Source organism: Salvia splendens, chromosome 5 (assembly GCF_004379255.2).
Source record: "Salvia splendens isolate huo1 chromosome 5, SspV2, whole genome shotgun sequence".
NCBI classification, from domain to species: Eukaryota; Viridiplantae; Streptophyta; class Magnoliopsida; order Lamiales; family Lamiaceae; genus Salvia; species Salvia splendens.
The window spans coordinates 17,091,144-17,102,785 of NC_056036.1; the positions used below are offsets into that span (position 1 = coordinate 17,091,144).

At 36.6% G+C, this 11,642-nt stretch overlaps 1 pseudogene; it reads left to right on the forward strand.

Annotated features, from left to right (window-relative positions):
* The first annotated feature begins 7,552 nt into the window (after window positions 1–7,552).
* LOC121805555 lies at window positions 7,553–10,654 on the forward strand (annotated as a pseudogene).
* The last annotated feature ends 988 nt before the right edge of the window (window positions 10,655–11,642 follow it).

Genomic DNA, 11,642 nt, shown 5'->3' on the forward strand with positions numbered 1-11,642 from the left:
AATGATAACATATCATCAATTAGTTGCCAAACACGGTCAAAGCATCATAAAAGATTTCAAGCAGCGGACATATTCGCAAGCATTGTACGTAAACTATAATTACATACCTCAGTCCATGGATGTTTTAGTTCTTTATGTACGGACTTTGTTTCCATATGAAAAATCACATAAACAACGAACATAGAACGAAACACATATGCATTTAACCAATTCACATAACATGAAATTAATCCACATAATCAGAGCCAAAAATTGGCTCTGATACCAATTGTTGGGGTTTGGAGCCCTTGCACAGCGGAAGACATGCATAAACAAATAAATCATATCTACAGATCTATTTGACCGATTATGGGATTAATTGATTCACATGTTAAACAATCAATTGCATGCTAGAACGCACATTAATTAATGCTTAAGAAATTTAACCCTAATTCATGAAATCCTACGGTTTAGAATTACCGATCTGATTCTCCAAAGAGTCGACGATTGCTTGCTCCTTCTCCATGTGATGTTCTTCATACTCAACCACAAACCTTCTAATCTGTATCCCGAACTCTGATAATGACCTTTGGGTGGGCAAAGCTTGTCAAAATCGAAAAGGGCTTGACTAGGCAGAAGACATAATTCCCACCAGAAGGGAATGAAAATTTCCGTCTCCTCAGGAAAAGAGGGAGCACGAAATTTTATGATTAAAATCATTAATTTTGTCTTCTATTTAGTCTCCCTTATATAGAGTTATGATGGGCCAGATTAGGGATCCATGCAGATTGGACTTGGGCCAAACCTGTTGGACTTTTACTAATTAAATTGAGCCCCAATTTAATACAAGTCCAACAGAATATTATTATCAACACTATAGTAAAATAATATTGACTGCCAGTCCAATCCCAAATTACGAGTAATCCGGACTTTACCTCTTTAATTTATTATTTCCCGTGTTTAAGATATAAATATCCATTAATTAATTTAAGCTTGCTATTTTACTTTAATTAATTAATATCTTTTTCCAAGATTTGTCTAGTTCAAAATCTTTATATTATTCTGGAATAAATTCCAACCGGCCGGGTTTCTGAATAATAAAACCTTTTTCGAACACCTCTTGAGGATATTATCAAACTGGACTCACTCAGCACACGATTCATTGCAATAACAATATTAGCACCTCTAGACATTAATCACCACTACCCAAGATATCAGGATTATTGGATTGCGAAAAATCCGCACCATTTGATAAATCAAAGTAGTGCATAATCAATATCGTATGCTCAATGTTATATCAACAATGATTAAGAAATAACAATCACCGAGACCTCGTCTTTCAGTAAATAGCAAGAAAGACTTATCTCAACTGTTAGATCCTTCAGTGCTATACCACACCAGTGTCGTTTATTTCCTAAGGTAAAGAAACATGTGGACTGACACTGCAACCTTTCACGATAGGTAGCCAAAGCCTATCTAGGTTGTGAAATTCTATTTCTCTTTTACAAAGAACCGACTACGTCACCTTCTGTGAACGTCGTTCACGACCAGTCTACTATGCAGAAGAATTAGACTTGTTTGCTTCTTATACATTTAAATGTTTGAGAAACATCTTATAAATGCACAAACAAACACCAATGCGATAAAATTACTTCTTCTCGCCTTGAGTCATAAATGGATTGTAGAATATATTGTATACAAGCAATTCTATCCGTGCAACATGCTCGAAATATGCTTTTCAGTATACCAATCCTAACATTATCTCTATTAGCCAAACTTACTGCTGTGAAGATGCTTCTTGCTTTAGCATCTGTTCAAGGCTGGTCCCTATCTCACCTTGATATCAACAATGCCTTTCTCTATGGTGATTTAAAAGAGGATATTCATATGACCTTACCTCCAGGATATGATGTTGATTGGCAGTCTATTGAAGGGGCAAACTCAGATTCGACCCTTGTGTGCAAGCTAAAGAAATCTCTCTATGGCCTAAAACAAGCATCAAGGCAATGGTACCTAAAATTATCTGAAGTATTGAAAGGCTTTGGTTTGCAACAGTCTGCCTCTGATCACTCATTTTTCTTCAAGAACAACAACAGTGGCAGTGGCTTCTTTGGAATAGTCGTATATGTTGATGACATTTTAGTTGCCACCACTCATCCTGACATGACTGAGGATTTTAAGTCATTTCTATCACAATACTTCAAATTCAAGGATCTTGGAGCACCTAAATACTTTCTGGGATTGGAGATTGCAAGAAACAAGAAAAGATTGTTGGTTTCTCAAAGAAAATACACATTAGACTTGCTGAAAGATACATGGTTGCTTGGCTGCAAGCCCTCTAATGTACCCATGGATCCCCTTAAAAAACTGAGATTGGATTCTGGAACTCCTTTGAAAGATGCTTCAAAATATAGAAGACTTATTGGAAGACTACTCTATCTCTGCATCACAAGGCCAGATGTTACTTTTACTGTACATAAGCTCAGCCAGTATGTCTCAAATCCTAGTGATGAGCACTGGGAAGCTGCTGAGAAGATCCTTAGATATTTGAAGGGTACACCAAGTCATGGATTGTTCTATTCAAGCAGTAGCAAGATCAGCTTAAGCATCTTAGCATCTTCTCTGATGCTGATTGGGCAGCATGCCCAGACACCAGAAAATCAATGACTGGCTATTGCTTGTTCATTGGTTCTTCGTTGATCTCGTGGAAGGCAAAGAAGCAAAACACCATTGCTTGTTCATCAGCCGAGGCTGAATATAGAGCCATGGCTCAGGCAACGTGTGAAGTAGTATGGGCCATTGCTCTCCTCAAAGACTTTGGAATAAAGGTCGAAAAGGCTGTGCCATTATATTGTGATAATCAATCCGCAATCCACATTTGTTCGAATCTAGTTTTCGACGAGAGAACTAAACACATTGAGATTGATTGTCATACGGTGAGAGAAAGGTATTTGGAAAATGTGATAAAGCCCTTGCATATAAGAAACAATCTGCAATTGGCAGACATCTTCACTAAAGCATTAGGAGCGTTGGCTTTTCATTCAATATTGGACAAGATGAATTTTGAAAGCTTATACAATTCATCTTGAAGGGGCATGTGAAAGATGATGGAATCTACGTGAAGTTTCACTCATGCACATGATGGAATCAACGTGGAAACTTCTATGTACACATAAGGTTCGAGCCAGCAACACAGAGCTTCATAATTCACTCCTCGTTCAAGCCGTGACTACCATGTCAGCTTAGATATTTTGGAGGAAGTTAGTTACTGAATAAGTTGGTTAAGAAGTTAGTTAGAAAGTATTTGGAAAATGTTTTCTCTGATATTTTTAGTCTAAGCTCTTGTATAAATAGAGTAGCTAGCTCTTTTGTATCGGTTGAATTTTTCAATCAATAAGATTGAATTTTCTTTCTTCTTGGATCATATGAATCCATGTTATACATTTTCTACATGATTCATCCATGAAAGGCAAGATTCGCAGCCACAGTCAGACCATCTATTGGTGCTTCTTGCTGGCGCGGTCCCCTTTTTGGTAAGAAATACTGGAAATTTGAGCAACCCTGTCATTTCCCTAACTATGTTTTTTCTCCCATGAAGGCTTTCCGATAGCTCACTCTCGGATTCTGGTGGTTGAGTGATGTCACAATGACAGTAGCATGAAGAGTTTGTGCCTTCCAAGAGTCCGTCGAGGAGTCTGAAGATTAAGCACATTATGATGTCGAGAATGTCTAGCAATAAGAAGACGGGGGTAGACTGGCCGCAGAAATCAAGGTTTCTGTGATTCTTGAGACCCATTCCCCAGCAGAGACTGTAGACATCTGCAGAGAGAGGTGGGCGACCGTCGATTGACATTTAGTCTTGGACTATTGGATAAGTAAATTCGAAGTTGGTCGATGCTTGCACATCCACGGCTATCCACGCAACACGTGGCCAGTTTTCTTGAGGGGGTGGGGATGCTCTGGTGTCTAATGCAGTATTTTATAATTTTTTATTTAATTATTTTATTTGGCGTGTCTAATAGCAGGAGCTTCTGTGCTATTTAGTACAGCAGAGGATCCCCCTCCGGGTTAGATGCCCCTTTGATGGATTCTGACACGTAATGGATCTTGAAGTACTCCCTCTGTTCCTTCATAGTTGAGTCATTTTTCCATTTCGGGAAGTTGCTTCATAGTTGAGTCATTTTTATATATGGTAACTTTTTATCTTTGTTACTTTACTCTTTCTTACTTTATTCACTTTATAATTTTTTCTCTCTACCTTTTCCTTTCTCTTACTTTTTTATCTATTTATTTAACACACCTAACATTCCTTTCTAAAACTCTGTGCCGAAAAGTTTCCCCTCAACTATGAAGAAACAGAGGGAGTACTATTTCGGCATCCCCCTGACCAAATCCACCCACATTAGGATTACTCGTTAATGGTTGATCCAATTTGATGGATTCACCCTCTGAAACAAGAACTTCTGGTCCTGGAGGGATAATATCAACCACTTGACGTCCATCCGATGGATCTGTTATGATTATTTCATATCCCCCTTTTTCTTTTCGTATGATTTTGCTTACTATACCCGCCCCTGTAGCATTATAAACTGTATTGTTACTCTTGCTTCCGTCGGGATAAATCTGACCCCTTCCCCTATTTCCTCCTACATATATAGGATATTTTAAGAAGTGAACATCTTTCTTAGTAGCGGGGTCGGGGGAAAGAATAGGAAAGGTGACATCAAATACATGTATTTGATTTTTGAATAATCATCAATAAAGGTAATGAAATATTATTACTTGTCTTTAGTTTAAGTTGACATATGAACTAACTCTGTACTTTATTGACCCTATTCCTTTTTTTAGAAGGATAATAATTTGTATTTGAATAATTATCAATGAAGGAAATGAAATATTATTAGTTGTCTTTAGTTTAAGTTGACATATGAACTACTAGACATATGAACTAACTCTAGTACTTTATTGACCCTATTCCAATTTTTTTAGAAGGATAATAATTTGTAAGGTTCTACGAGGGCAAACACCATAGTCAAGTCTTATAATCCATTTGGGAAGCCATCAATTCGGTATGAAACATGAAACATGAATAGAATTTCCACCACCAAATTATTTAAACAACGTAATTGGTCATATTATGTAGGACTGTCAATTTTTTATACGATATAATAATCCGACAAGAACACACACGAATATAAACCGACACGAACATCCAATTTTTGGGTTCAGGTCCTTATAGGTCGATCCAATAAGAACCCGATGATTTAGGTCGGGTTCAAATTATCAGTTAAGAAATAAAATTATTATTTTAATTATTTTATTAATTAAAAAATACTACTATTAAACTTTAGTTTTATTATTTAGATTTAAGACATGATAAGGTTTTAATCATGTTATAACAGGTTTTTATTGTGTCATATCATATTTTATCATGTAATATTAGCTTTTAATCGTGTAATATTATGTTCTGGTAGTTATCTTGTCATATCAAGCTAAAGTCTATAGTAATTTACTATCATTAACGGCATGGCATATTTTTTGCATGACATGATAACCTACACGAGCACTACAGAGTTATTAGGTTGGGACCCGATAAGAGCATGATGATTTTTAGTTGGGTTAGAGTTTGAATTTATTGGGTTGAATCGATATCGGGTTGATTCAATAATTACCCAATCCGCAAAATTTTTAAGCCCTAATATTATGATCCATTTTCTAGATTCGCCTATTCTAGATAAAATTATCAAACATGTCCTTAAGATATACAAAATATGTATATACATAAAATGAACCAAAAAACCCGATTGACATTGTTATAGTAATAGCTAGTTGACATTGCGTGGAAATCGATCTTGGCCGTTAGTTTTTAGATTAAATGAACTAAATTTGGTTGTAGTTATAATTTAAGGTGTAGTCATGACTTAGTAAGAGATAATTCTAAAAAAAGGATTTTTAAGAAAGTAAAATTCTATTACATAATGTATATAAATATCGAATAAATTAATTTTTATATATTAATTCCTTAAATATCAAAGTAAGTAGGAGAAATTTTGGGATAAAATCCATTTGGAGCAGTAATCTATGCTAGCAATTTCTACATTAAGGACTTAGTTGAACTTTAAAAATTTCAGGAGATCAAGAAGAGTTGATCAATATTCCTTATTTTGATTAGAACCTTGTATTTTCAGAATGAAATCAGGACCACTAAGAGAAAAATTGTTCAATTTTAATTTATGGATAGTATTTTTTTATTAAAGAAATACTATTAAGCATTATCGATTCCTTAATTCGTGAACGAGAGGATATTATGGAAAATTAAAATTCATATGAAACGAAGTAACCCTTTGTTTAACAAATGTGTTTGAATTATGCGTATACTGCATACGTATTATGTACGAATTTAATAATTCATAATCTGATCCAGACTTCATGCCAATATGTTACGAATCTTGAAAACTCGATTCTATATCAATGTTTATTTATTGTTGGATGATCAATAATCCGATGTAATTGCATTCAATATGAAGGAAAAATCTGGTCTAATTCGAATATAATAAACCAATGTAGCTGCCAGAAATTAAAATTAAAATTAAAATTTCTCAAATATTACAAAAATCAACTTTTTTTTCACGAAACACTAAACGGCTCTCCCCAAAAGGTCCTTCGCCAACGAAATGGCGCCAAAGATGACGTGGCTTTCCATTCGCGCCAAAAAAAACCCTTCTCCCTGTATATTCCTGACCAACTCGGCCCCTTTACCTCCACTGTGTTGTGTGTGTTTGTTTGGAGTTTTTCGGATGTGTGGGGCATTCTACTACTACAATAACATAAATATACTCATTTTGTTATTTCTTTCATTTATGGAAAAAACGTTATTCGAGTTGGCGTCTTATTAAGTAAAAACGCCAACCAAGAAGACATTTTCCAATTTTTTTTTGATTTTATGTAAATGTAATATTTATTGGAACACGCCAACCTGGTTGGCGTGTTTATTATATTGTAACTATGGCTTTCTAGGGCTTGTTAGACACGAAAATGGATAAGGAAAAAAAATTATGCATAAAAACGCCAACCCGGTTATCGTTTCTTTACAAAATGATTCTTCCCGTCGATTTTTTAAAAACCGAAACCAAGTGTAAAACGCCATCTCGGTTGACGTGTTACTAAAAACAATAAAAAATATAAAATATATCTTAAACACGCCATCTACATCGGCGTTTTTTTAAAAAAAATTAAAAAAATTAAAACATTAAACGCTTGAAACACCGTCCTCGATGCCATTTTTTTATATAATGTTTCTCGTCGGTTTTTTAAAAGTATAAAACGCCAATCAAGTTGGCGTGTACTATATTTAAGTAAAAGAATACCGTATTTCATAAATTAAGTCAAAGTTCATTGATAATGATAGTCTAAGTAATCTAAAGTTTCAAAGTCCTCAACAAGAAACCAGTCAAATCATTTTGTACACTCAAAATTGCATTGCATGTAGAGAGGGGAAGGGAAACAGATGTTGCAACATGTTGTCCAAATATTCTGTAAGGAATTAATCAACAACGATACATTTTCAGATGTATGCGGTCATTTAACCAAAAAAAAATTATACTAATTATAAATAAATGGTAGAATGCACCTCCTTATCATACCTCTCTATTACTCTAACTGTAGCACTTCAACTTCGAGGGTTCAGTCTCTGCTCGAATTCGCGCAGCTTTTCCCTTTTTTTCTTGAAGAAATTGCAAATAGCTTCAACGAGCTCGAATGACTTCCCCAAAATGTTTGACAAAATTAATGAGGCTTGGAAGAAGACGTACGGAGAGGTTGTAAATAGCTTCAACGAGCTCGAATCCACCCGCTTATCCCACTCACTACAAAAATGTTATTGGAATGAAGGCTTGGGAGATTGGCCCTCTTCTTCTATGCAGCGAGAGGAATCACCACAGAGGTAATGAATCTGCCATTGATGAGCATAGGCTGGAGAAGGTTTTCGCGCAGGCAGGAAAAAGGGTTTTCGATTTAGGAGAAGAAATGGAGGTAAGGTTTGCGATTTGGGGAGAATTTGATTTGGGAGAAGAGATGGAGGTAGGGTTTGCGATTTAGGGAGAAATACTCTCCTAAATATGTGAAGAGGGAAACACGCCAACCTCATTGGCGTGTGTTCAATTTTTTTTAATTACTTATAAAAACGCCAACAAGACTTCCGTTTTCTATTTAAACACGCCAACGTGGTTGGCGTGTTTCAATAAATATTGTATTTACATAAAATAAAAAATTAATCGTAAAACTCCTTCTTAATTAGCGTATTTACTTAATAAAACGCCAACGCGGTTGGCGGTTGGCATTTGGCGTTTTCTCATAGATGGAATAAATAACAAAGTCGGTACAATTTTTGTTATCGTAGTAGTAGAGTCCACCACGCCTCCGATATTCTCGTTTGTTTGTGCTGCCATGTATGCCGGTAAACTGTCGCCGCTGAAGTCGAAGAAGCTTCTAAGTTCGCCGGCGCCGTCGGATCGGAAGGTTTCTGTTCCGAACCTGGACCCGCTGAGTTTGAAGACCCCAGGGAAGCCGGTGGACCAGCCGCGGAGGCTGCGCAACCGCAAAGTGGCTTTATCCGTTGCGGATGTCAGGAAAGCGGCGATGAAGCTCCTGGAACGGGTATGCGATCCGCCTTCGAGAGCCGACGCGGTTTCGATTTCAGAGGAACCGGAGATTGCAAAACTGAAGAAGTCGGCTGCTGCTGAGGTAGAGCTTCCCGAAAAGTGAGTGGTTTTTCGTTTTTGTGCTCGTTGAAGATGCAATCTGCATTTTATTGTAATGAATTGTGATTTATGAATTTTATTTTCAGATCTTTACGCTTCCAATGAAATCAAAAAAAAATTTCTGGTGTTTTCCAAATAATTTATTGATATTCATTTGTGATATGTTTTCCTTTTTATCAGATACGAGTTGTTAAAAAAATTCTTCAACAGTTTGGATTCTTCAATTAGACTGCTCCAATTGAAGAGATCTGCAAGTCAGAATTGCACTTTTATCATCATGCAGCTTCAAGTAGCATTGATTTGTTAGTCGGCTTAAAATTTCAGGAGATTTACATACTGACATTTAGCTCAATTGAAATTCATCTTGCCAGAGGCCATTGTGCTGGAGAAAACCCTTCAACACGACGAGAGCACTAGCTGTATGAAACCTGATCTCCGCATTACATTGGATGTTGAAGCAATCAAGACCAAAGGCAAGTCAAAATCTGGGAATTTACAGCTGCGAAAAGTATTTCGCAACCGGCTTCTGCATTTCTTCAAAACTCATCCAGAGGTCAATATTTTTGATTTAGACATTCTTATTCCGATTTACATGTGTGCGTTTCGTTTTGCATATATCAATCATGTAGACTGCTATTGGTGGTTGTGATAATTTGTCACATTGATCAAGATCATATGATTCTACACTTATGGATGTCAAGAGCGTATGAATTTGAAAAGGTTGTTCCTATGGCTATGGTTTTGGTGGATGGAAACTAGTCTTGCAATGCGAATTGCCGCAACACAATTATACAGCATTTGATTCTTACTGTTCTCTAGTTTTTCTAGTCTATCTAGTGTTGTAAATCTGTATCAACATGCACATTTACCATTTCAATTGTTTTTGTTAGACTGGATGGAATGGCTTGTACTAATATGTACTGACTTGACTGTGATGACTTGTCTTCATTGATGTTGTGGCACTGCTCTTTTTCTCAAATACTGTTAGTTAGTGACAAATTCCACATTCTGAACTCAGGGTGATGAAGTTCCAGGGAAGTGCTACCAGAGCCATTTAATCGATCAAAGGAGGCGAATTCAGCCCAGCCTTCTGGCACATCCTCAACTGGTCAGATAGCATCCCCAGGATTATCAGCCAGAGCCTCACTTCTGCCTCCATCATTTAAAAGAGCTTTTCGCTGCGGGATTCTGGTCATCAAGTGAAAAAGCTAAAGCAAGAACTGTCTTCACTCAGTGGTCATTCTGAAGATAAACATGCTGGTGGTAGCTTCTATCATACGGAAGATAGTGAAATTGCCAGAATTTCAGCTGGGGAGACATGTTCTTCATATGAAGATTCTTTAAGCAGTGAAATGCCGTCTACTTTCCCCAACACCCCCAATACCCAGGTGAAATGTATCAATTCTGTGAAGGATGATGACATGATTTCTGTAATTAAAACACCAGTGAACATGTCATCTACTCCAATGAGTGCAACGCCTGCACTTCAATCTGCTAAAAGATGTTACATGAGCCCAGATAAAGATTCATGCAGAACGCCTAGCAAACTTGTTAGATGGCCGCCCCCAAATAGGCATCTGAAATTTGATACTCCGGTGAAGAGTGTGAAGAATGATGGTCTTAGAGGGCCATCATCAGCTCGTGGTAACATCTTCAACATTCTCCCAGAGAGTCTCATAGAATCTGTAAGCATAACTTGTCTCACCTAATAGTAGTTGTGAAATTTAAATTTAAGATTTTTCGGTTGTTTTCGGTTGTGCAAGATTCAGTCTTGAGCTCAGCACAATAGTGTTGGTCTGTGCTTGTTTCAATTGGTGTCGAAATCTTGATCATGGAGCTTGTTTAGTGAAGCTCAAGTGCATTTTCATTTTTTTTATTGAGCAATTGAGGTTGATCTGAAATTTGATTATCATACTTATTGAATCTTTATGAAACAGAGCAAATTCGTGCGATATATCGAGTAGTTTGTCTTGTAGGTCGTATTATGTACTCGACTTATTATCTGACTCGTGCGGTGAACAGTGTGCTTGGAACCCGATAGTTTCAAGTAGTTCAAGCTGGTCAAGAAAACACAACTTATTCGTGTACAGGTTGCTCTTCACATTTCTCGTTTTCGTGTACAGGTTGCTAGAGCAGTTCTTGAAAATCCCAGTGACAAAACAAAGGTTCACGTAATTTATTGCTAATGTTATGTTTGAGGAGATTCTCTTGAAGGAGATATAATCATGAATAATCTACATCATTATTGCAAAAAAAATGCTCCATATATGGGTCAGAACCATTTCAATAACTTAGATTTATTTTTTGATTTATTCTGATGGAATGCATAGAGATGTTTCAAGTTGTGTATGGTCTTAACTTAAGTAACTAACTTCTGCTTCTGTCAACAAATTTCCATTTAAACAAAACATGCATCATTTTGACATTTCCCATTATTTTCAGCGGTTTTTTTGGCTTAAAATTGACTCTTTTAGCGATATAAGATTCGATGATCAGGTAAGGAAATATACTATACAGAGATGATAGAAGGTTCGCAGCAGAAATTCATCTGATTTTTCACAGGAAAAAAGTTGTTTTGATTGCATTTTTTTTTCATAAGAGCAAACTATATATAACTGGGCACTTACACTTTCGGATGAACTTTCGTAGCCTCATGAGATATGGGAGGGTGGCATTGGATTTGTATCAAAAGAGATGATTCAAGCTCAGCTTCTGATGTCCAGGCTTGTGTTGAGCTATGTGAAATCCAAGCGACGCGAGCACTAAGTTAGTTGTTTGCCTCTGCAGATGCTGAGATGTGATCCTCCTCCCATAAACAAGGCAATGACTGGCCTCTTGAAGCTCTTGGCTATGCACCAGAGACTCAGTTCCAGTTCTAACTTTGGTCTTTATTTGGACATGGTT